Source organism: Manis javanica, chromosome 7 (assembly GCF_040802235.1).
Source record: "Manis javanica isolate MJ-LG chromosome 7, MJ_LKY, whole genome shotgun sequence".
Taxonomy (NCBI): Eukaryota; Metazoa; Chordata; class Mammalia; order Pholidota; family Manidae; genus Manis; species Manis javanica.
In genome coordinates this window covers 74,312,635-74,340,002 of record NC_133162.1, presented here as the reverse complement: position 1 = coordinate 74,340,002, position 27,368 = coordinate 74,312,635, and the positions used below count along the sequence as shown (strand labels likewise).

At 40.4% G+C, this 27,368-nt stretch overlaps 1 long non-coding RNA gene across 1 annotated transcript; it reads left to right on the top strand.

The window, feature by feature from the left end:
- The first annotated feature begins 18,302 nt into the window (after positions 1-18,302).
- Positions 18,303-25,832, top strand: LOC140850589 (uncharacterized). The gene is made up of 3 exons (XR_012133530.1): positions 18,303-18,502; positions 24,302-24,394; positions 25,451-25,832. It is a non-coding gene; the product is annotated as an uncharacterized lncRNA (long non-coding RNA).
- Positions 25,833-27,368: the final 1,536 nt, after the last annotated feature.

Sequence of the window (27,368 nt, the reverse complement as noted above, 5' to 3'; positions counted from 1 at the left end):
CCACACTAGAAATAAGCCATCATTGGCAAGGAGATTGGATCACTTCCATGTATTCTTTCCTTTTTTTTTTACAGATTTATTTTTTTGAGGTGGAATGCTCAGTGTAGACTTAGAGTCAAAGAGTGGATGCCTGACAGAAAAAAGAAAACCCAAACCAAACCAAAAAACAACTTACCTCTCTCCAATGCAAGTACACATCAAGCAATAACCCTTCTTACCATCACAAGCCAGAATTCCAGTTTAAGTTCTATGATCAAAAAAACAAAAACAAAAACAAAAAAATTACCATACACAGTCTACCAACAGATAGATTCCTAAATTTGGTTATCATATTAAAGTGACATTACATAAAACAAACCATTTCAATTCCAAATTCTATTTGGTACTGGGTCCAGCACAGAAAGTTATCTCCTCTATTGCAAAAACCAAACTGATTTAGTCTAACAAGAACACCTTCTCTCAGCCTGGTTTGATCTGCATATCAGGTGCCAGCCACTGGGTCATTTGCTTAGAGGAGGGGAGCAGGGTCACATTCACTGGACAAGGTCAGTGTGCCAATATGCCACTCAGACAAGGAGGACTCATGACCTTCTGAGCAGTCAGTTTGTCAGGTATCTACTGTATCTCACTGTCCACCTTCCACCCACCTGCCCACATGGTGCATGCTTCCAGAGAGTACAGTGGGAAGCCATTCCTGAGGTCTGGCAACCGCATAGCTTACAGCCGCGAGTCTCACTTCTTTGTCCTTCCCCCTAATCTGTATCTTACGCTTCTATTACTCTACACATCCTGTGAGTCCTGGTTACAGCCTGTCCTTTTGCACCATCAGCCCTTTGAATATACTATTACCCTGAATGAATCTTCCTGGGAAATGACGATTCATCTTTTTAGAGATAGCTTAACCATCACCTTTTCTAAAAAGACTTGCCAAATTCTCTCCATCATGCCCTCCTCTACAACTGAATCACACTCCCTTCGGGCATCCGTTCGGGCGTGTGTTTACTTCTTTTGTGGGGCTGCATTACACAGTGTCGCAATAGTTGGGATTTTGCTCTGTTCATCTATGCCTTTCTAAATCCTCAGAAATCAATAGGCAAGAGTGAATACTTTGTGAAAGAATGAAGAATCAAATCAACCAATCAATCAATAAATTAATTTAGGCTCAACACCAAGGTTTACACGCTTCTTGTTTATACCTCAATCCTAAGTGGAATTTGTGTTACTTTCTAAATTGGTTGGTTTTTTCTTTCTAATTGATACTTCAAAGCCTTGTAATACAGTGTAGCTACATTTTGGAAGTATTTGACTAAGGATAAAAAATGAAATCAGAAATCTTTTTTAAAAAAGAGGTTATTTTAATAGACCAAACTTTATTTTAGAGTATGCTACATCCCAGGCACTAAGCATATTACTTGTATTAAATTATTAAATCCCTCCAAGGGCCTCATGATGTGGGTGCTATTATTATCCCAGCTTTACAGAAGAGGAAGCTGAAGCTACAGATTGGTTAAGTAATCCACTAGGCAACACAATTAGAATCATACATTCCTATTCCCAGGGCTGTGCCCTTACCCAAGAGGGTTGTCTGCCTGTGTCAGAGATATTAGAAGCCTCAGGTAATGTAGTGTATATATTTAAGCATTGCATTTAGCTCATATTTCTTAGGTTCCCCGTGGAAAAAAGTCAAACATACAACAGAAGGATCAGGGCTGGAGTCATGGACATGCAACTTGTGAAATTTCATAGGGCTTTGAGCTCCGGAATGGTCATGCTCTACTGTCACCGACTTAAAATTCTTAACAATTTTTGAACAAGGGATCTTGCAATTAATTTTATACTGGACCCTGCAAATTATGTGTCTTAGAAAAGATATGCAATTTTCAAGGAAGCATTCATGAAATAGATGGTTATTTATTTTATAATTTGTGGGTAATGATGACCATGTTTTTATCCCTCAGGGAATGAAAAACAAAACAAAACAAGAACTTTGATCTGACCACGTTAGATAACCAAGTAATGATACTGGATAAGGTAATCAGGATGATTCTGTTTCAGATGAAAACATCCCAAGGGACTAGTTTCCTAAAAATACTTTTTCCCCTGAAGATGTTTCCTTCTCTGGCCATGCTGGCAGAGGGGAGAGGGACCCGTACATGTCAGAAGAGCACAAGATGAGCAGCACGGGGTTAATGTGGGAAAGCAGGAGAGGCAGGGCAAAACAGGGAGACCAGACAGCAGAGAGAGGAGGCTGGAAGCTGTTTAAGGAGTTTAGGCGGTGGCTTGTACGAACTGGGAATGGTGGCCCTGAGGCTTTCTGCTGAGTCACGCAGGTCAACCAGAAAGTAGTGTGAGGGAAGTTGTTCAGCAGGGAGCCAGCGTGTGAAGAGACAAGGGTTGGGTTGATGGAGTCCTATAAAGGGATGTTTGGGAAGATAAGGACTGAGACGTCTGCAGATGCCTAATGAAAGTCACCTGCATATGAGGACTGACAGGCTATGAGAAAGCAGAGGGGTGGGGTAACTCTGAGACTTTGGGCCAAAGCGATGGAAATGGGACACTACCTTGAAAAAGCAGTGGAGTAATTCTACCATAGTCAGCCTTCCAACATTAACATTTGGTTCTGTCTCTTTTGTGCGGCTACCACCTGCCAGCAGAGTATGCCCGCAGCCATCACTCATAGTTCACAAAGTGTGGTGGCCTTGCTAATCAGGCTGTGAGCAAGAGACCCCAACAAACAGGCTCGGGCAGGATGGTGTGGACCATCTGGACAAATCAAAACTGTGTGGGAGACTCTTCCATATTGTGGAAATTCTGCTTATTTCACTGAACAATGGTCATTTCCTACTGAATGAGAAACACTTCAAATGCATCCAGCCTGAAAGAGATATTTGAAAAGGCAAGACACAGGAAATCATTCAACTTTTCAAAATAGTTATTTTCAAAAGAGTTATTGACTCACTGCTCATTCCTTCCCTGGAGGTGCTGTTTATACAAAGTCAGAGTAGAGATTTTTCTCCCGAGTCTGGACTGATCATGTTGTGATGCTTTCTGTACAGTATTTTGGAACCTCAGATGTCCATCAGTAAGTCAATCATGATCATCATTTCATAGCATGTATGCACCTGTTATCAGGACATTCTCTTTTGGCTCTGAAACTGGCCTCCTACTTCTGGGTCTGCGACGCTGGGGCTGGCACTCACCTCCATTTCTCTTTGGCCAGCCACCTCCTGTTAGGCCCTACCAACTGGGGGAGCAAGGATGACCCCATGACTAGAAGAGAAGAAGGGACTTTCTTTTTCCTACTGGCTTCTTACCAGGGTCACCACAGACTCACTTTTGGTGAGCAGCAGAAATGTTTCAAATTAAGTTTTTAATGGACACATATGGCACATTGTACCTAGTGATTATAGAATAAACATTCTTCTCAGGCACACATGGTATATATGTATATTTTTTTATTTAAATTGACTAAGTATTAAGCTTTAAAGCAAGCCCCAACAAATTCTAAGGAATCTGTAACATGCAGAAAAAAACTTCCCTCACCATGATGCAAAGCAACTAAAAACAGCCTCATACATTTTGCAATAATATTAACAACAAAGAAACCAGTCAAAAAAAGTCTTCTTCTAACTACTTCAGGGATCAAAGAAGACATAGACATTTTAAGCATATTTAAAATGTAAACGTATTTAAACTTTAATGAAAATGAAAAAAAAACATATCTAAACACATAGTACTAGCTAAAATATTACATCAAAGGGCATTTAAGTATTTTATTTATGGTATAAAGAAAATATGTCTTTACATTATTGGGCTAAGTTAAAAGAAAAAGAAGTTAGCATAAAATCAACAGAACAAACCCAAAGGTGGCAGAAGAAAGGAAATAATAAAATAACGTCAAATACAAATGATAGAGACACCAAATATGCACTAGAGATCATCAGTAAGGTCAATGCTGTTTTTTGGAAAGAAGCTAATGGAATAAGCAAACCTCTGGTGAGACTGATTAATAAGACATAAGTAAGAGAGAATAAAAAGGCACAAATGAAACCATGAAGGATAAAAAGTGGGACATAAGTGATCAAAAGGTTAAGATAATAATATGTACAACTTTATCTCTTTTTATGTAAAAGTTTCAACTTGCCATTCATAGTGTCCCTGATCACTTAATCTACTTTACTTAACATATCATTTTTGAACACCTACTCTGTCCAAGGCACTCTGTCTGCATTCTGGGGTTTAGTGGTAAACACGTCAGAAAGGTGCCTGTTCTTATGGACTGTACATGTCGATAGTCGGGGGAGATGAAGAAATAAGATTTTTTCAGAGAGTGCTGGGACTGTGAGTAAAATGAAAGTGACAGCTCTGTGGGTGGCGGGCCCACTCACACTGTGTCATCCGTCAGGAAAGCCCCTTGCTGGCGCAGGCATGTGTGCTAGGATCTGGGAGCAAAAGGAAACCAGCCGTGAAAATATCTGGGAGAAGAATATTCTAGACCAGTGCTATCCAGTAGAACTTTCTGAGAAGATGGGAACATTCCATATCTATGCTGTCCACTCACATGCAGCTGTGGAGCATTGAAATGTGGCTGCTGGGATTGAAGAACTGAATACTTAGTTTAATTTTAACTTTAATTCTAATTACTCATGAATAAAATAAAAAATTTAAGTGAAATCTTTACAAAAAAAATCTCACAAAGAAAACAAGATAGTAAATTTCAACTCAAGTCTTATATAAAATGTTCAGGAAAAGTAGTTAAAGAGGAAATACGCTCAAATTCCTTCAAAGCCAGACAAGAGCCAAGTAAGGAGCAGAAATTTTACAAATCAATCTCCTTAGTGAATGAAGAAACAAAAATCCTAAACAAAATGCTAGCAAACCTAATCCAGCAATGACTATAAATGAGATAATGACCAAGGTGGGTTAATCCCTGGGAAACAAGTTCAGCGGGTATTTATTGAATGACACTGTGAGCAGAGCACTCTTCTGGGCTCTGGGGAGTGAGCAGCAGTGAACAGGAGAGACCATGGACCAGTGAACGGGGTGCACAGTCGGGATCCGCATGATAAATGCTCCCACGAGAGTGGGGATGAACGCTGGCTAGAGAAGGCTTCGTCCAAGAAAGCCTCACTGAGAAAGTGACATTAGAGCAAGTATCCCAGCAGTGTGAGGAAGAAAGCCATGTGGCCAGTGGAGGAAAATGTCTTCAGCAGAGGGATGGAGGCTGCCGGGCATGTGTGACCTATAGTGGTGTGACTAGTGCCGAGTGAGTGGAGAGCAGAAGCAGAGGGGAAGTGACAGGGAACCAGACCATATAGGGCCTTGCAGGCCACTGCAAAGAGTGTGTGCATTGGGGGGAGCCACTTCACAGTTGAAATTAAATAGGCACACTTTGCAAATGGATCTTTAAAAATTGTCCCTGCCTCTGTGTTAAAAATGGTCTGAACACAAGCAGAGAGAACAATTAGGAGATGAGTGCAGTTACCCAAGTGAGTGGTGACAGTGGTGTGGGAGGAGGGATTCAGTGGTACAGAAGTGGGATGTGACTGCCTTCTGGGTGGATATACGAAAAGTAGAATTGGCCGGAATTGGCGATAGATCTGATCTGGACTATGAGGAGGAGTGGCTCAGGAAAGCTCCAAGGCTCATGGCTTGAACAACTAGAAGGATGGAGCCAACATTTCCAGAGATGGGAGACAACAGAGGAACAAGTGTGAAGGGAAGGGCAGGAGCTCAGTTTTGGAATTGCTGAGTTTGAAATGCTCAACAGGGTAGGGAAGATGTTAAAAAGACAGCTGGATAAATGGATCTGGAGTTGAGGGCAGAAGTGTAGGCTGGAGGTTAATGTCTGCAAGGGATCAGTTCACAGAGGGCATCTTAAACTAGAACATAAGGATAACTTCTAACCCTAAAGCTGCCCAAGAATGAACCAAATGGAAAAACCACAGACCACTCTCACTCATGAATACTGATGCAAAAATCCTAAATGAATAAAAGCAAACAATTTAATAGCACATTTAAAAATTATTATTGCAAAGAGGCATATATTGTAGAAATATCCACCATTGGAAAAACCATTTACATAATCTGTTCATACTAATAAAATTATGAAGAAAAAAGGCAAACCTATAAATATCTCCAGGATGGAGAAAAGGCATTTGACAAAATTTGATATCCATTCATTATAAAAATTAAATAAATGCTGAAATTCTAGCAACAAATGCTAGAAGTTGCATGCATAAAGGTCTTCACTGCAGCATGATTTGTGAAAACAAAAACAAAAATTAAATATGCACCAGAAGGTCATTAACTTAATCAGCTATGGTACATACAAAGAGGAAACTACACAATATTAACTTGAAAGAAAAAGAAAGTAGAGGAAAAAAAAGTAGTGCGCTACTATTTATCAAAGAAATTGGGGCATATGGATGTATATGCATATTTTCCTAAATTAAAATTAGAGGAATAAAAAATAACAAAACTGTGAGGAGGGAGGAAACAAGGTTCAGAAGACAGAGTTCAAATCTACCCTTTAAAAAATATGTCCCGTTTTATACATCTGACTTTGATGATGACAGGCAAATATTTTGCATAATTATAAAACAAAATTGTATTTGGTAAAAATCAATTCCTAAAAATGGAGGGCAAAATAAAGCAAAAGCTATGTATTTGGCTATGGATTGATTTGGTTGCCTAAACACACATGGAGAATTTTTTTCAAATAACCTTGAAACACAATAATTTGTGTGTCTTTAGTGGGATAAACTCTAAGGACAAAAAGACTTGAATGAAGATCTTAAACAGCTTTCAGGAAACATTGTCTGTTACTGCTATTTTTGGATTGGTGTCCATCTATGGTGAGATAAAACAAATGAAGATTTCTATCTTGAGAAGAAGGATATATTGATCTAAGATTCATAAAGTTTAGTGAAATCTTGTAGTTCTCAATCTGAACTGGAAATCCCTAAATCTGATCAATCCTGTATTTTCTCTTAAAAGAAAAAATAATGTTTATTTCCCAATTATTTGCACCTAGAAATGATCACTGAGTTGTAAAGAGCACCACTATCAACTATATTGGGGTCTCTAAATATCATTTTAAATTAAATGGAACACAGACGTCTTGGAGAAGTTGTGTTTCTAAATCTGAAACAAGATATGTACCATCTGAATCTGGGGCACCTTGAAATGCCAGAAAGCAGAGAAACTACCAAGAATTACTGAGGTTATGCCCAGACACTCAGGAACCACCTTGAAGAAGCTCCCACTGGCAGAAAGTGCAAGAATTTAAACATCAGTGGTAATTATATTTGTTACGAATTGAAATGTTTAAATCCAGAAGTGCATAAAAATTCTAGGAGAAAAAAGACCCTTAATTCATCCCCTTTCAAGCATGCTATGGAATCAATGCATTATTTTAAAACTGATAAAGGAGAATAATCCAGCCTATATAGCTTTTCTTATATAATTCCACCTCAGGATAATAAAGTTGTTGTTGGGAGAACATTCACTTTATAGAAGTATTCTACGTAATAAGCAGAGAAGGAATGAAAGAATTTCATTATGTGGTAACTTTTGATTAAATAACTGGTTCTAAAAAAATGCAAACCAGAAATTGTGTGTCTCCTGATAGAAGTATTCATTACCACATATGAGTGCTCTTGCCAAAAAAACCCCTAAATCTGATCAATTTTTTTAAACTTAATTATCTAGAGAATACCTATATTTTAAGGGCATCACTGGAATGAAATTAGCAACAACTAGATTATTATAGGTTATAGGAATTTCTGTAGAAGATGATTCAGTTTCTTCAACTAGTAAATTACAAGGAAAAAGAACATAGATGAAAATATATTAACCAGTGTCAATGCATGAACTTTACTTGAATCTTGAAGTAACAAATGGCTAAAATAAAACAATTGAGGAAATTTGATCATTGATTATCTCATTGTATTAAAGAAGTATTGTTAATTTTATATATGATATTGGTATTGTAGTATTTTTAAAGAGATGTTATCTCTCACAGATATGACTAAAATGTTATTGGATTTCAGGATATGATGTTTGAGATTGATTTAAAATAGTCTAGAAGATGGGGAAGTGAGTCAGGATTAAGATGAAACAAGATCGGCCATGAGTCTGTAATTGTTGATAATGGATGTTCACGACGCTGTTTTGCATAGTTTTGAAAATTTCTGCACTAAAATGATAAATAACAAATAAACTCATTTCAACTAGGGAAGCCAGAGAGATGAATCACAAACTTGCAAAGGTATATCTGATCGACTCTCACTCAGGTGGTGCCAGGTGGGGTCCTGCAGGCAAGGTAGCAGTGTGGAGTGCGGAGGCGGGGTAGAAAGAACCCCCGCCCACCAGGAGCTGATCTAGAGACCATGCAGAGCGCACGGACCTGCTCTATGGCCCAGGGCAATTAAGCCAGGCAGGCAATCAGCCTGTAATGATCTACGTCCCTTAGTGACGTGAAAGATGAGTTCTTATAAGACAAAGGATCCCCACCTGAACCAGAGGACAGTGAGTTTCAAGACAGTACTGAGTTTATTTCCCAGCAGCTCTTCAGTGAATGAATTCAACCGAAAGAAGCCAATAGGCTTATGTGAAAAGTCTTCTTTCCCTTACCCTCCCCCGGTCAGATAGGTTGGTGGGTCTTCATTTATGTCTGCTCCTCTATTCCAAAAGGCATCCATACCCAGCAACAGTGTCATTGACTCAGCAGAGACACTTGATTTCCTGTTGTGTGGTTCAACTGGGAGATGGGCGGGGAGGCACAGAGACGCATGAGGCCCAGGCCCATCTATGCAGTAACTCAGTGGGGTCAGGGGGGCCGTGAGGAGGATCCAGAAGGGCAAAGCACTCTGGCTTAGGCAATCACTCACCATCATTCATGCATGTGTCCATCCCTGTGCTGGACTCTGGGCATAAAGTGATAAAAATGCCATTGCCCATGCCTTCAAACACGCAGTCTCGTTAAGGAGACAGACACTTCCAACAGAAAGCTACAACACAGCGTGGTAAATCCAGTGATAAAATTCCTCAAAGAATATTGTGGAAATAAGAAACTGTTCCTGGTGGGGGAAGAGCAAGAGCTGAGAACAGAGGTTTGAGGAAGGCTCTGAGTTAATCATTAGACAATATAAGTTCAACAAGTGAAGAATACGGGAATTGCATTACAGATAGAAGGGATGGCGTGAGAAGGGCACTGAGGCAGACAAACAAACAGACAACCGCCGTGTGTATTAGAAGCTGGGGGTGGGGCAGGTCATGGAAGATCGTGGCTTTCTGGAGGGAGGTTGGATTTTTATTGTAAAGGCAATGGAGGAACCCTTGAAAGAGTTGATGATGAAGAATGACATAATATGAACTGAATTTTCCAATTAATAGTCTGGAGACTGTATGGAGTATGGTTGTGAAAAGACCAGAATGGTATCAGACTTGCTAATGAGAGTCAGGGGCAAGGGGGAGCTCCCTTCTGCAAACAGACCCACTTGGAGTCAGACGAGCAGGAGGTACTGGGTCAGGTCTGCACGTGGACACAGTCACATGAGGATCCTAAGCCAGACAGCTGCTAGAAGAGGAAACTTCAGGAAACACTGCCTCCCTGCTGGGCTATGCCAGGGGTGTTCTGGAATGCAGGGCTGACTGGGGCAATGTGTGGCAGTGCAGTCCCTTGTGTGCCTTCCTCAAGTGTGGCAAATCTGGTGGAAAGCATTTCTAATGTGTCATTGTTCGTATTTCCTTTCTCTCCCAACAGAACATGGTTAGAAAAGAGAACCTCGTGCCTGAACTGGATGTAAATCAGATGGAAAGTGGTTCACAAGAGATTTCAGTCCAAATAACAGGTCAGATCTTTTCCGACTCCTTAAAAAGCTCATAAAGATCAGTATCTCCAAAAACCTGAACTCCATTTTCTATTAAAAGACATTTCAAATCACCTGGGGCTCCTGTTAATTTTATTTTATTGGTGGAGAGATGGGGAGAGAAATGGGTCATATCTCATTCCTTCAATAGGTTATAGAATTCAAGAATCATAGAATCTCATGGCTGAAGGGTATGTTTGAGGTCAATTTACCTGACCTCCCTTCGAAACTTGAAATAAATCTTCACCAGTGACATTACGAGAAGGAATTCCTTTAGTGGCCCTGGAAGGGATCAGGAAAAGCTAATGCTCTGGGACCACTCTGGAAACATGGAGGAAATGGAATGGGCCCTTGAAGGAGCAACAGAAAATAATATATTCCCTGTCAATGAGGGAAAAAAAATCTTGCAATAAGGTTCTTCCGGTGTAAGCTGGGTTACATGTGGGTTTGGCATGAAAAAAAGAAAAAAACTTGCAGATTAAGAAAAGAGTAGTTAGTCCAAAACAGAAAAGTAGAAGTTATCACATACTCCACCTTTCCTGCCTGCATTGGTAGGAGGCATTTCTGCAATCAATATATCATGCGTATTAGCAAAATCCGAGTGCATACTTGTACATTTAATCATCAGTAAACTGACACAGTGCCTGAGAAAAGTAAGACCCAGAGGAGGCGTGTGACCTCCCCAAGTTCACACACAGAGGGTGCAGAAGCAAAAATGGTGCTCCTTGTGGTATGATTTTTTCCAGAAGAAGAGCCTACTTTTTACTGAAAATGTATCTTTTGAAATATTTTTTATTTTGGTAAAATATGTCTTACCTAAATTTCTAATTTAGGTACCAGGCATTTCTAATGTGTCGCTGTTCAGATTTCCTTTCTCTCCCAACAGAACATGGTTAGGAAGGAGCACCTTGTGCCTGAACTGGATGGTACACGAGCGTTTGTTTGGTACCGTGTACCGTGGCAGTGAGCATGGTACACGAGCATTTGTTTGAGTCCCTGTTTTCCATTCATTAGGTTATACTCCTAGGAGTGGATTTCCTGAGTGAGAAGGCAATTCTATGTTTAGCTTTTTGAGGAATCACCATATCTTTCCCAGGGTGGCTGCACCATTTTATAGTCCCAGCGGCAGTGTACGGGGGTTCAAATTTAACCACAATCCACTTATTATTTCTGGTTTTTGCTTGATGCCATCCTAGTAGGTATGATGTGACATCTCACTGTAGTTCTGATTTTCATTTCCCAAATGGCCAGTGGTGTTAATGACCTTCATGCCCATGCCGGCCATTTGTATATAGTCTTCAGAGAAATGTCTATTCAAGTCCTTTGCCCATTTTTAAGTTGTGTTGTTTGTTTATTTGGTGTTAAGTTACAGGTGTTTTTTAGATATGCTAAATGTTAATCCCTTATCAGTACTTGATTGCAAATATTTTCCCCCATTCCATGTGCTACCTTTTCACTCTATTGGTAGTGACCTTTGATGCATAAAAGTTTTTAATGTTGGTGAAGTGCAACTTGCCTATTTTGTCTTTTGTTTCCTGTGGTTTTGGTGCCATATCCAAAGAAAGTCATTGGTAAATCCAATGTCATGAAATTTTCCCATCTTTTCTTCTAAGAGTGTTGTAGGAATAGAGTGCCAAATGTAGTAAGACTGTGGGTGCATATAAGACAATATTGTTTATTCAAAGCAACAGTAATAACAATGCTCTGTAGGGCTCATAACATTTGTGAAGTAAACCATGAAACCAATAGCCCAAAGAGTGGGAGAGGATGTATAGGAATAAGATTTTGTGTGGTTACTCCAATATAAAATTTTTTATGTTAATAATATTAACAGGATAATTTTGTTATCCTTGATATGGTAAGAGTACAAATTTAAGGTAGACTTATAATTCAAAGATGTATATTGAAATCATGATGATCACTAAGACTAATACACCAAATATATAATGAAAAAGCTAGTTCACTATGTACTGTACACCTTAAATATATGCAATCTTTATTTAAAAAATAAACTATAATAAAAGTAAATGTTCTGTAAAGCCAAGCAGTTGATTGAAGAAAAAGAAGGCTAGAAAGATCAAATAAAAATACAGATACAATAATTAGAAAACAAAAAGCAAAAGACTTAAGCCAAATATACCCATCATTACATTAAGATGTAAGCAGTTGAAAAAAATAAATAAACAAATAAAATAAACAGCACACAGCCCAGAAAACAAACAAACAAACAAAAAGATGTAAGTGGTTGACTCTAATTAAAAGGCTGAGATTGTCAGACTAGACAAAAAAAATAGTAATAATAAAGAAGGAGGAGGAGGAGGAGAAAGATGAGGGGGAAGAGGAGAAGAAGAAGACCCACTATGCTCTGTTTATATGAGACATAATTTAAGTAAATGGAACAAGTAAGTTGAGAGTAAATGGCCCAAGAGAAAATAACTGCATATGTCCCTCAAAAGACTAACACAGGAATGTTCACAGTAGCTTATATATAATAGCCCAAACCTAGAAATGACCCAGCTGTATTCCTGCTGCATGAATCAATAGGTAAATCACACAGATGTTATACTGAGAAACTGCAGCTTGGCACAGGAGAATACATATCCTATTACTTTATTTAGGTGGTAGTCAATAGCAGGAAAATAAGTCAATAGAGACTGAAGTTAGGATAGGTGTTATCTCTGAAGGGTGGGGTATATGCACTGCGAGACATACAAGGAAACATACAGGTTCTGTATCTTGGTCTGGGTTGTGGTTACATGGAAATATATACTCATAGATACGTACACACACAGAGACAAATATACATGCATATTTATTATATAACATATACATAAATGTGAACACATGCACACATGTATATAGTACATATACTATATATGCATGCATGTATATATTTGTGCATGCACATGTGTGTATATACATGCAAGCATGTGTGTATGTACATATGCATGCACATATATATATACCAGTTCCCTTTGTACACTTGAATGGATTTTACACCTCGAGAAAGGATAGAAATAAACAAAAACATGAATAATGTCCAAATGCTTGATAATGTTCCTTATTTTCTATTGTTAATTTAGATTTTATCTAATTTTTCAGCATAATAATTATTTTTAGAAAGAAAATGGCACTGTATTTACTATTTTACAAAATAAGAATAGATAATTACCCATAGAATAATAATGACAGTGAGGATGAATATAAATGAGAAAAAAATCACAGAATTGCATGATGACCCAGTGGCACAACTAGGAACAGATTTTGAAAATGAGATACTCATGCTCATAAGAGGATAACATGGGAATGTCTCAAAAAGAACTGTGTGTACACACACATTACTTTTTAAATTATTAATAAAACTGGCAATCTCTCAAAAATTAAACATGAAATGTACTGTGTATAATCACTTTGTTTGTAATGCATTTTCCCTGAATCCGCATGTGAAGACTGCAATAATTAGTAGTAGTGTAATTGTTTCCCCTTTTGACCTTTTCTTTCTTCATTACACAGTGTTGGAGAGAGGTTGGAAAGCCTCATTGTGATCTCTCTCTTTCTTCCATCTCTAATCAGCTAATTATTCTTCTGAAAGGGAGCTTCCTCCCAGCTCTAAAATCCATTTCCACCCATCCCCTGCCAATTCTTTCAGAAGAAAGCCTTTACATATCCAAATTACAATACATAAGGATGAGGAAGTCTTAACAAATTTGTTGCCAGTTTCTGGGATAAAAGGGCTAAGGTGAGTGCTAATTATTGTCTCTGTCACTGCCCCACCTTCTAATGACCAACCCTTCCTCCAGCGACAGTGTCTGAAGGCCTCTCCTTAAACATACTGTGGTGAGGGAGCTGGTGTCTTTCCTCAGCCAACGAAGGACAAAACTAAGCAACTCAGCCAGGTCATTGGGCATCTGACCCAGTCAGACAGAGGCCAGACTGACAACGCAGGACCACCTCAGTGCCTGCAAGTCACAGGTGGGCTGCAGCAGGAAAGAAGCTATGTGCTGTGAGGTGAGTGTAAACAAGTAAGCATCCAGTACAGGCATCCTGTGGTGCGTGCCCACATCTGGTCCTGATTCCCCCATTTCCCTTTCCAGGGAGGCAGTGTGCATATGTGTGCTCATGTGCTCATGTAAGAGCAACTTAAGCAGGTGAGAACGCCCAGTGAGCGTGCTCCAGAGGACAGGTGTGGAGTAGCAGGGATGAGGTGGTATCAGGCGGACAAGCCTACTCACCCAAGTGCTTTCCCAAAGTGGCTGCTGGGGGGTGGGGCATGCTGCACCTGTCCTCTTCGCCTTTCCCAAGCAATAAAAATATATAGTTTAAAAGAGTTTTGGGGGAGGTGGAGCCATGATGGCGGTGTGAGTAGAGCAGCGGAAATCTCCTCCCAAAACCATATATATATTATTGAAAATACAACAAATACGACTCTTCCTAAAAGAGAGACCAGAAGACACAGGACAACAGCCAGACTACATTAACACCCACGAGAACCCAGTGCCTTGCGAAGGGGGTAAGTTACAAGCTGTGGCCCAGTGGGACCCGAGAGCCCCTCACCTCAGCTCCTGGTGGGAAGAGAAGAGTCAGAACGGGGAGGGAGAGAGAGCACAGGACTGCTGAACACCCAGCCCAACCCATCCGCACCAGAGCGCAGACACACAGTGCGTGCATGGGGTGCTGGAAACTAGGGAAACAGGACTGTAAGACCTGTGAGTGGATCCCTGCAGCCGGTGCCCCTGGGATGAAGAAAAGCAAGTGCTTTTTGAAAGACTTAAAGGGACAGGGACCCTACACCTGGACGGAGGCTTCCCAGGACACTTTGCCCAGCAGCTGGGAATCCCAGGGAACTCTGGGTACCCTAACCCCCTGGGCAGCAGCACAGCTCAGAGGCCACTCACAGAGATAAACGCCTCCCGGCCGTTTCCCCTTTAACACGGCTCCGCCACATCAGAGCAACAGCCTGAGTCAGGCCAAGCCCACTGCAACCACAGAGCTAAACTCCACAGCGGCTGGGCAAGAATCAGAGCCCCTGTCTGCACGCAGCTACCCAGCACAAGCTGCTAGAGTTTGCTGTTCTCCCAAGAGAGGAAGGCCACAAACCAGCAAGAAGGGACGTTCTCCCAGTCATCACACGCGCCAGTTCTGCAAACTATCTCTATCGCCATGAAAAGGCAGAAGAATTTGATGCAGACCAAAATCACAGAGTCAACCCCTGAGAAGGAGATAGAACTAACAAATCTCCCTGAAAAAGAATTCAAAATAAAGGTCATAACCATGTTGATGAAGCTGCAGAGAAATATGCAAGAGCTAAGGGATGATGTCTGGAGGGAGATTACAGAAATGAAACAATCTCTGGAAGGATTTATAAGCAGAATGGATAAGATGGAAGAGGCCATTGATGGAATAGAAAACAGAGAACAGGAATGCATAGAAGCTGATGCAGAGAGAGATAAAAGGATCTCAAGGAATGAAACAATAGTTAGAGAACTGTGCGACCAATCCAAAAGGAACAATATTCACATTGTAGGGGTACCAGAAGAAGAAGAGAGAGAGAAAGGGAAGGAAAGTGTCTTTGAAAAAATAATTCCTGAAAACTTACCCAAACTGGGGGAGGAAATAGTCACTCAGACAACAGAAGTACACATAACTCCCAACAGAATGGATCCAAGGAGGACAACACCAAGACACATAATAATTAAAATGACAAAGATCAAGGACAAGGACAGAGTTTTAAAGGCAGCTAGGTAGAGGAAAAAGGTCACCTACAAAGGAAAACCCAATAGGCTATCATCAGACTTCTCAAAAGACACCTTACAGGCCAGAAGAGAATGGCATGATATATTCAGTGCAATGAAACAGAAGGGCCTTGAACCTGAATACTGTATCCAGCATGATTATTATCTAAATATGAAGGAGGGCTTAAACAATTCCCAGACAAGCAAAAGTTGAGGGAATTTGCCTCCCACAACCACCTCTACAGGGTGTTTTAGAGGGACTGCTCTAGATGGGAGCACTCCTAAGACTAAATAGATGTCACCACAGCAAATAAAATCACAGTAAAGAAAGCAGATCAACCAAGTACTAACTAAAGGCAAAAAATAAGATCAACTACCCACAAAAGCAGTTAAGTAAACACAAAACAGCACAGAATAAAACAACCAACGTATAAAGAATGGAGGGGGAGAAATAAGAAGGGACAGAAGTAAAGAATCACCAGACAGTGTTTATAACAGCTCAATAAATGCGTTAAGTTGGACAGTAAGATACTAAAGAAGCTAACCTTGAACCTTTGGTAACCACGAATCTAAAGCTTGCAATGGCAATAAATACATATCTTTCAATAGACACCCTAAATGTAAACGGACTGAATGCACAAATCAAAAGACACAGAGTAATAGAATGGATAAAAAAGCAAGACCCATCTATATGCTGCTGAAAAGAAACTCACCTCAAACCCAAAGACATGCACAGACTAAAAGTCAAGGGATGAAAAAGATACTTCATGCAAACAACAGGGAGAAAAAAAGTAGATGCTGCAGTACTAGTATCAGACAAAATAGACTTCAAAACAAAGAAAGTAACAAGAGATAAAGAAGGACATTACATAATGATAAAGGGCTCAGTCCAACAAGAGGATATAACCATTATAAATATATAGGCACCCAACTGTGAAATCACCCAGAAAAGGCATGTACATCTTAGACACGCCTTTTCTGGGTGATTTCACAGTCATGCTAAATGCTGTGGACAGAGCTGTTTTAAGCTGAGCCCAGGAGTGGCGCCTGTACAAACACAGCACTCACTCCTACGTGCCATGCTGACACTATGCTTTGTCTTCTCTAAAATACTCAGAAGCGGGAAGGAACAATGTCCAAAGGAGAATCAACTCCACATAGTTTCAGGTGCCGACAGTTCTCTGGGAGGTGTAAATACCACATTCTGGACTGCCGGGCTGCTGTCTGCTTTGCCTCATTACAAAGTGCAGTTGATGTCAGCGGGCCAGAATTGAACTGCTGTGCATGAAGCTCAGCCTGTGGATAGTGGTACAATAAATCAGTACTTCTGTGGAGCCTTAATGTGCTCACTTAAAGGCATGCTGTGCCTGTACAGAGCCGTATATAGTCACAGAAATCTCAGGCAATTATTTAGGCAATGTTGCTTTTTCACTTTCATCAGACTTGCTTGAGTAAACAGGTCAAGACCGAGAGGAGAAACGGGACTCCCCTGCAGGACACTCCCACAGCCGGAGCGCAGAGGATGGCAACCCGCCTGCCCCACTGTGGGTGCCCACTGCCGGAGGCTGGGAGGCATTCTGTTCCAGGGAGCCGGGGCTGGGGGCTCGGAAATCTCTTATTTCCAAATACCATTTCCACATTTTCCCAAATAGCATTTGTTTGGGACATATCTGGGTTTTTTTTCTTTTTTCCTTTCCTTGAACTTACTTTTTAGTACTAATATTCATCTGTATCCAACACAGTTTCCAGCTCTGGAACTTGTCCTTTGATATCTGAGGCAGGAAGGGCACATTTGCTTGGCCCCTCGGCCTCTCTCCCCACCAGGACCACCTTTCCTCGGCTGTGTTTACTTTCAAGGACGGCATCTGAGTGACCATACATGGCAGGTCTAGAATAAAAATGTGCTTAGTAGTGAAGCATGCGTAAGTTTATTTGTGGGTCAGGTCTGCGCCCAGCTCAAGGGGAGTGGGGTTTGCCTCCTTCCACTCACACCTCCAGGGACCTGGGCCAGTGCGGGCAGTGCCCTCTATGCAGGAGGACTCATTCTGTCCGGGCAGGTTTCTAGCTCAGTGTGACAAATGCCTCTGCTGCAGGTCTGCTCTGGAGCTGCTGGAACTTCAGTGCCCATCTCCCAAAGCCAAGAGAGCCACACAAGGAACTGGAGTAAGTGAACTTTTCATTCAGGTTCCCTGTGCCTCAGCCATTTCCAGTGTGTCTACAGAGATTCTGAAATAGGCACGTGTGTGTGCATGCATGTGTGTATATATGCATACATATGTGTGAGTGTTTATACATATATGCACATCTGATGTGCACTGTGTGTACATCTGTGCATGTGTGTATGCATGAACAAATACTTGTGTATACATATATGTATGTGTGTATGATAATATATGTAATAGTGTGTATTTTTAACAGAATCAAAGCTCATTCAGTATACTTATATCTTTCCTTTATATTTCAAGGCTAGAAAGAGTGTGTTTCCAATCTTGTGTGCCGAAGGGCTCCATGGAGCTTATGAGCAAAGAACTCTGAAGCAAGTGAGTCTGACTGGAAAGTATACGGGCCTCATGAGTGGTTCTTTTTGACCCCGAGGGCACCACATTCCACCAGTGAGATGTGAACTCCCTGGAGCTCTTCGTGTCCCTGGGACAATGCGTGCAGCCCTGCTCTGGGGAAGGAGACCTTCCTGTGCCATGGGGACAGGCACACCTGTTGGGGGATCTGGAAAGTGTTACCAAGCTTACATCAATTCTGATCTGCTCTACAAGTAAACCATCAGAAGAAAAACCTTACAAAATCTTTCTGAATTGTATTCTCTTTGTAGCTCAAGATCCAGGCTCCTGGGGAGAATTGAATACTCGCACCCAGTTGCAGGATGAGGCAGCCCTGGAGGTAACTGTGAACTTGGGGTGCGTGGGTGTGAGGAGGCACAGGGGTCCCTCAGCACAATTCCAATCCTAGGTTTCCAGAGACAAATAAATTATGTTCTTTGAATTACTTTGGCATATTTGGCCTCCACAATCGCAAGGGTTGGGCCCCTACCTTTTGTGCAATTTGGCCTAGAAATGGGGACCTCAGCACTTCTAGGGTCAGCTGTGTGTGAGCACTGCTCTGCATACCTCATTTCTTACTGGTCTTCATAAATTCCTCTGCTGTCAGCTCAGGTTTTATTTGTGGGAACTAACACAAGCGGTGGCCAGGAAGGAGCAGAGCAAGCCAAATTGTCTGTCCCAATCTATTTAGCATCTAATACTGAGAAATAAACTGAGACAGTGGGGAAGGGAAGATGAGATGTTCTGGTGGAGACCTGTTAAACATTCAGAACGTTTGGCAGGAGAACCTCAAATGAATCACCAGTGCGCTGCACCTCACAAAGAGATGCTTTGGCCCCTGGAAAGCTTGGTGGGGGGTGAGATACAGGATAGAGAAGCCAGTCAGTTCTCAGGGAATGTGGGAGAACACAGACACCCCCAGCGTCCTTGCACAAACCTCCATTCTCCATACTGCTCAAATGTCTCATCTGTAAACTTGCTCCGGCACTGCAGGGTTAAAGGTCATACAGGGAGGTGTCGCAGGGTCCACTGACCCAGGGAGATGCTCCACAACCCTGCTGCCCACCATGCCATCTTCATGACCACAGAGTTTAAGATCAGTATGCCTGAGTGCCGTACATGTGTCAGACTCCAGAACACAGCAAGTATACAAGCAGGTCAGATGTTCCCCACCTCTTCCGAGGAATGGCGAATCATATAACCTTGCACTTCATGGAGAAAAAGTAACGGTTATAATATTGGCTAATATTATATTTATTGAATTCTATATGCTTATCCCTGTGTAACCAAATATAAGTTGCTTCATTCAATATTCATAAAAGCTGTGATTTTCTAGAACCTCTCCTGGCGTTCTAAACAGGTTGGGGGGTCGGGTGTCTTTTTTTCCAGCGTGTAGCACAGAGCTGACCTGGCATTAGAGTTGCTTAGTGAGGAAGTGAACGCTAGGCTAGTGCTTTCCAATAATAACAACAACAGGGGACCACAGATGCAATTCTAAAGTTACTAGAAAGCCTATTAAAGAACTAAAAATAAACAATTGAAACTAATTTTAATAATATATTTTATTTAGCCCAATCTCTAAAATGTTATCATTTCAACATGTAATTAATATAGAATTATCAATAGAATACTTTACATTCTTTTTCTGCACTGTATTTTACACTTACTCCTTTCAGGTTCAACTAATCACATTTCAAGGGCTGGATAGCCACCTTTGTTTTGGCTGGTAGCTCCTATGTCCCAGGTTCAGCTTCTCTGAGATCTATTTCCACAACAAAATCCCAGCTCTTTAGAGCTTACTGGTACCAGGATGAAAATGTGAAAGAACTCATACAAATAGACATTCTTTTTCCCATTAGTGATGACAACAGACAAAAACAAAACCATTTTAGACTATGTATTCTTATAGGTACCCTGCTAAGAGCTCTGCATGACATATCTCAATGATTCCTATCAAACTCTAGGAGACACCCACTGTTTAGACAATCCCTTAGAGTTGAATATGCTGAGAAATGGAGTAGTTCCATAGATTCCCGAAGGTTGTACAGTCAGTACACAGCCAGGCCAGCTCTAGTCTGGGCCATCGGCTTCTCCAAATTATCAAGGTCTCTCTTGATATAATAAATTTTATTTTCAGAAACATCTATGTATCTTCCCTCTCAGCCTGGATCTCTGAGGACCCCACATTGCAATTCGCAGAGTTGAATTTTCATGTAACTATTAGCTGATGATAATAACTGCCATTTATTGTACATTTTATTATGTGTTATGCATTTTGCCAAGAGTCATTTGTGTTTATTTTTAACATGCGTAACATAATTCAACCCTCACAATATGCCAATAAGGTAGGAGCTAATTGTCATTTATGGATGAGAAAACACCTTAAATATATACTAGATATTTTCACTGTTAATATGTCAGATGAAAACTCAAGAGTATAAATTATTTTTAATAACAGTACCTTCTAAGCAGCACCATTAACTCAGTTGTTCTCCTAACTGTACAAAACAATGTTATTCACATAACCCTAAAATCTTCCAATAAGTAGATACATTTCTCAAGGTTAGACCAGCCTGCAGTCTTAAATGACCAATGTTGGAGCCTTTTATTTTCCTTGTTCAGGGTTGTAACTTTTTCTGTCTGAAGCCTTCCTTCTTGGACTTTTCCCTTTACTGTAAAGTTTCCTATTTTGGCTTCATTTCTGAGCTGTCACCTTAACCAAATAATCTAGATTCTGTGCATTGCACAGGCTTACCTCTCATTTCCCATAAGAGGTAATAATCATTAACTTTCTGTTGTTTGAAAATCACTTGAACCCTCTGTTTAAATGATGTTGGACTTTCCTTCAAATAGTCACACCATAAAATATCCCAGATATTTATTTCATGTCTTAGGAGCTTTTTTTTGGCTTGTGGAGAACTTGGCTTGCAGCTTAAAGAGTGGACTTTTCTTTCTTTTTTATTTTTAATTTAATTTAAATAACGTTTTCCCACCACTTGGGACAGCATTATTCAAAGGATAGATGTGCTATAGAGATGAATTTTGGTATTGCAATGTGAGAGTAGCTGACATATATCAAATGATGTTCCAATCTATGGAGAACTGGAAAATGCTGGAGCCACTGAGCCAAAAACCTCCATGTCTCCCACAGTCCCATCAGATCAAGTGAAGGGCATCAGGAGGTGGAAACTGCCTGTTTATTCATTTCTCTTTTCCCTCAAGTTTTTCACAGACACCTCATCCATTACAAACTGTTCTCCTCAGGCCAGACATCACAACCAACATGTCCTTCTTAAAAAGGGACTTATGACTCAATAGCTGCCAAACTCAGCCCTTGGGCTGGAAATGCTCTCATGAGAAAGCTCTGGGGTGGTGGGAGGGATGGGAAAGGACAAATACAGGCAGTTTGATGGAAGTTCTATGAGCTATTTGTGTGGTTCCTATGATATTACAAATGTAGAAGGTAGTTCAGCGTTAACATTTATGATAATAAATTTTTAAAACATAGAGAAGACTCAGTTGAAGCCACCTGGGCATGGCCACAGAAACACCCACCACCCAGACTTGGCATCTTAATTACTGTGCAGGTGGATCTTCCCTCTCAGCCTGGATCTCTGAGGACCCCAAATTGCAATGCGCAGAGTTAAATTTTCATGTAACTATTTTTTAGTTATGCCTACAGATGGCTTCAACTATGGTAACTTAGGAAAATAATAATGTTCACGGACAGAGGAAAAGTACTCTCCTTTGTGCAAGATGGAAGCTTAGCTCTTCCCTTGTAAACAGAGTAAGTGAGGATCTGAACTAACATGCTTCAGAAAGAAAAAGGACCTGCTCCGGGGCACAGCTCCCAGGAAGTCTGCAGGTGTAGAAGGAGGACACACAGAACCAGACTGAACCAATTCTGCTTGCCATCCCATGGGACCTTAACGGTGACCATCAGGGAAGATCTGAGTCCAGAGAAGCCACAGTCTCTTACAGATTCTAGGAGAAGTCCAGGAAATGGAGTCTGGATCACCAGATAATAAAAGCTGGAACCTTGCTGTCCTGAAATAAGAATCCTCTCTGGCCCACCCCAGGCTACGTGGGGCAGTTCCCTCTTGAGTGTATTTGCCCAGATCCTTTTGACTCGGCCAAACATAAAGTTCTATTCCTGATTTTTATTGCCTGGAAGATGTGGAATCAAATGGGGAGAGGTGAGAGGCTGCAGAGCAGGTGTCAGACCCTGCTGAGCTCTGTCCTCTGAAAGGCTCTCAGTGGGCTCTTCTCCTCCCATCAGGGTTAGTGTCTCTTATTTGTTCACTGGTATATTTCCAGTTTGGAACCCAGTGCCTGGCAGACACAACTGTGAATTGATGGTGATATTTAGAATTTACTGTTATTAAACACAAATTGCATTCTAAAGTTTCGTTTGACATGTCAATAACTACCACTTAGAAAAAATTGAGCATGTGCTATATATTTATACTTACATCTCCACACTTACACAATAATAGAGCAAGATACTCCTTATTATCTGTATTTTAGAAATGAGGAAATAGTTGCTCAGGAAATTAAAAGATTTTACCAAGGGCCCTACAGAGGTGAAGCTGGATCTAGAAACCTGGTCGTTCTCACTCCACATGTGGTCATTGCTCCCTCATGCAGATATGTGGTCCTACCACATCACAAGTCCAGTCCTCAGCATAAGTTAGTAAATTAGAGTATTTCACCAGAGCACTCAGGTTCTGATCCAGGAAACCAGGTCACTGGAACCAAGCTCAGAAGAGACTGACTTCTCAAGATGCCATGTATTTGGAGGTGTGCATTTCTTAACAGAGGACCTGAAACACAAATACAATATAAACATGGAAGAATTCTCAGTAGTATTCCATCCATATCGGTCTCAGTGCAGTCCAATCTTTTCTCACAGGGTGGATCTAGTAGCAGAACATTATTTTATTTTCTGTTTATCTGCAAATATCCTTCATTGTTGAAGGAGAGTATATGTGAACGTAGATTCTTACTTAGTAGTCTTTTACTTTCAACATTTTGAAGACTTACCCCACTTTTTTCCTCTCCATCACTTTTGATAAGAATCAGCTATTAATCTTATGGAGGATCATTTGTACATAATAAATTGCTTTTCTCTTACTACTTTTGAGATTTCCTTTTGATCCTTAAAATTTTTTTTATCTTTAGCCAGTTTGTTATCTGTCTAAATATGGATCCCTTTGAGTTTTTCTACATAGACTTCATTGAGATTCATAATGTGTAGATTATTTTTTATTAAATTGGGGGCATTTTGTTAACTATTTTCTCCAAATATTTATTGTGTCCCTTTCTCTTTCTCTTTTTCTGGGCCTCCATTATGCATATATTGTTACTCTTAATGGTGCCTTATAGGTCTTGGAGGTTCTATTTCTTTTTCTTTGTTTTTTTATTTTTCTTTCTACTCCACATCCTTGATAATATCTATTGGCCTATCTTTAAGCTTATCTTTTTTTTTTTTCTTTTGTCAGTCCAGATTTGTTATTAAGGACCACTAGTGATTTTTCATTTCAGCTGTAATACTATTCTACTCCAAAATTTCTATCTAATTCTTTCTTATGATTTCTCATGATAATCTTCATTGATTCTATGTTTGGTGAGACATTGTTATCACATTTTAATTATTTAGACACAGTTTCCTTTCCATCTTTGGAAATATTTGTAATATCTGATATTAAATCTTTTTCAACTAAATCTATGAAGGTCATTTTCTGTTGGCTGCCTTTTTTTAGTATGTGACATATTTACTTGTTCCTCTGTATGTCTTACAAACGTTTTTGTTGGAAAGAACATTTTAGATAGCATATGGTAACAATTCTAATACCAGATTGTTCTACTCACCCCCCAACTATTGTTGTTGTAGCTGGTCTGTTGCTTGCGGTCTATTGTTTTTCTCTTCTTGTTGTTGCTTATTTACTTAGTGACTTTCCTGGACTAATTCTGTATTTCCTTTAGTGCATAGCCTCTGAGGTTTCAACTAAGTTCTTGTTTTTACTTTTAAGTCTGGTTCTTAAAACTCACACCCAGCTCAGCATAATTTAGTGGTCACCCAATTATCGGTCAGAAGATTTTTTTCTAAAAAATGCCTCCTCTTCCACCCTTTTCCAAGGCTATCTGCGTAGGAAGGCATAAACGTCAGGCAGTTTACAAGACAGCCTTAGCTCTCACTGCCTCTTGATCAGAGCCTCAAGGTCAACCAGAGGTGAGTGCCTGCCACCTTTCCCTTTCTCTGTTCTGTCCTATTCAGGCACCCAGCTGTATGCATGGGCCCAGTCTTATATGTCCCCAAGTATATGCTAGAACTTCTCAAAGTTCTCTATGGTTGTTTGTTCTCTTGTATTGCCTTTTAAATTCCAAGCCTGACACCAGCTTAGCCCAAGTGGAATCACAGCGTTAAGCAGTGGAGTTGTCCAAGCAGTTTACTGTTGTTTCAGGATGGGGGTAGGTCCCCCTCATATCTCACTAATCTGAGCTCTGAGTCAAATCACCCTGCACCCCATACTCTGAAAACACATATTTCCAAGGGAACTGCAAGTTTAGGCAAAATCTTATGTATTTATTTATAAGATAATCCATAGATGGAGCACAAAGTTGTATTTTTATATACCTATAAGATTTTAATTATTTAAATAAAAATTTTAGAAAATGAAATCCATGCCCCAACAAAGGTGAGGAAGATAACCCTCTCTCTAAACCTAGATTAAAGAAAGGAGAATTTACCAAAAATAGTATTTTCAACTTTACGATAATTTCCCTTTTATTAGTCACTAAATGCCATCTGTACTTGAAGTTGCATTTCATTCAGTTGAGTGATATATCCTGGAGAACAGAATTTAGGAAATAAGACTCTACCCTTGACTAAACTCAAGCCAGGTTCCTAAGGACATGACCTTAGGCTCTGTCCTTGGCCCACTCATTCCAGTTTAAGCAGGAAATCCTGCTCAATCAGTTTAGCAAAACTTCCCCACCATTGGTACCCTATCACTCTGGTACCCTCTCCTCTTCCAGCCAAATCTCCTCTAACAGCCTAAAATCCTGTTAGGTCACTTTAGTGAAGAATTGCCCTACCTCTTAGTAATTTCCACCCACCGACCTCCCACCCTGCTCCTTGGCTCCAAATTCCCACTTCTCCTTATTATATACAGAACTGAGCCCAATCTCCCCCTGCTACCACAAAATCCCATTGACATGACCCCCTTTAAATAAATTCTTCCTTGCCACCTTTAGCAAGTATCATGAGTAATTTTTTCTTTAACAGGAACAGTGTGAAAAATCATATACATCAGGCAACAGCTGTACATGAATGATTTACAGCTGTCTCTGCAAGAAAAATTTGTTCTTTCCCTGGCCACCTCTTATTCTGCCAATGCCTCATAAAATGTTGACATGAAGCATAAATATCCTCTACCATTATGTGCCAATTCAGCAGAAAATGGAACATAGCTAAACTGTTCCTTTGCCATCTCTTGACTCCAGCAATGGTTCGCACTTGGGGAACCCATCTGCCCACATCACAAGCCATTTTCCCTTCCAAATCCGTAATGGACAACCAATGGCATTGAAAATGCCCAATGCAAAAGACATTTTTCAAAACATTGGTGTGCCTGTAAGTAGTATGAAAATGAAATCATTCAGAAAGCAATTTGTACCTTCACTGTATTCTAGAATGTATAATAAATTCTGTGCTTTGGCAAATGTCAATTCAATGTTTTTGGAAAGAAGATATTAGGGAACATCAAAACTACCGGGCAGTCAGTCAGCTTAGAGCTCTTGAGGGCTACTTTAAAGTGACACTAGCACTCCTCGTTCTGACTTCCTGCAGACAATTTAACATGCAACTCTAAATCCAGGCATGGAAATCCTTCCCTCTCCTCTTCCAGCCAAATTCACTTGAACGAATATGAAAATAGCTCAGAATACATCCTTGGGGCAAAAGGAAAACATTTGTAAATACTTTTTCTATCACCCAAGTCATATGAGACTCCCAATGGGGCTGTTCACAGAGAAAAAGAGAAAAGAACAGTTATTCTTTCCAAGGACAGGAAAGAGGCATGTCACCATGGGTGCCTGCTCTCCAATTCAGTCCTGAAAACATTAAATTTATGAAAAATGCTTCCAGACATCTATTCTACTAGGAAAATCTAGACAAGGCTGTGTTGCTATAAATCTTCCAACTAGTCCCCTTCCTTAATATACACAAACATGCATGCATGCAAGCTCACACACACACACACACACACACACACACACACACACACACAACACACAAAACACATACACACAGATTAAGAATAACAGGTATATTGGATAGTTTTCCCCGAAACTGTGATGTGATATGGGGATTGGGAAACTGGAGTGGCTAGTTCTTAATGCATATTAAAATATAACAGAGAAGCTGTGACATGTCCTTGGACAAGAAAATAAAGGACCTTTATTTGTTAAACATTACTGAGGGTCCAATAGTACCTTGCAATGTGCAATTACGGAGGCACAGTGTCTGCCTTCATAGGAGCTTGTTATTTCTGTGGGGACAGAAAGGATATGGAAGGAGGATCTGTTAAACACCCAACTGATTGTAAGACAAAAGCCAACTATCTCAAGGCCATAAGAAAGGTGTAAGAAATGAAAAGTTTTGTTAAGTTCTTTCTCTTGCCATAATCCACTCTGAGCCTGCCCCCTAGCATCCTCATACTAGCCACCTTCCCTGACTGCAAGAGCAGTATACTCCTTTCTGACAGGGGCTTTGCCAGTAGACTGAGCCTTTCACCCTCCTGCTTCATTGCTGGATAAATGAGGACAGGTATTTTGAGTTGTCTTTTTGAACTTAGATGAGGTTTTCTATCCATCTGGGCCATAGAAGCAAGAGTTTCCTTTTACAAATCTCATTGCATGAGGATAAATCTGACAATTTAGTGAGCATTGCTTTAGTCAGTAAGTTCCAGTTCGGTGGTTCTAAAATGGTGAGAAAGATCTGTGGTCCAACAACAGGAACTAGAACTGCTCTGGGCTTTATGTCTGGCGCAGTAAGACCCTATGTAAGAAATTTCCTCTGTTTACTTTGGATATGTCAACTCAAAGTCCATCCACTCCAGAAAGGTGATGCTTATTCTCACAGGGAGAATTAATGGTCCCTTCCTCTGAGACTCCATCCTACCCATTATGGAATTCCATCATAA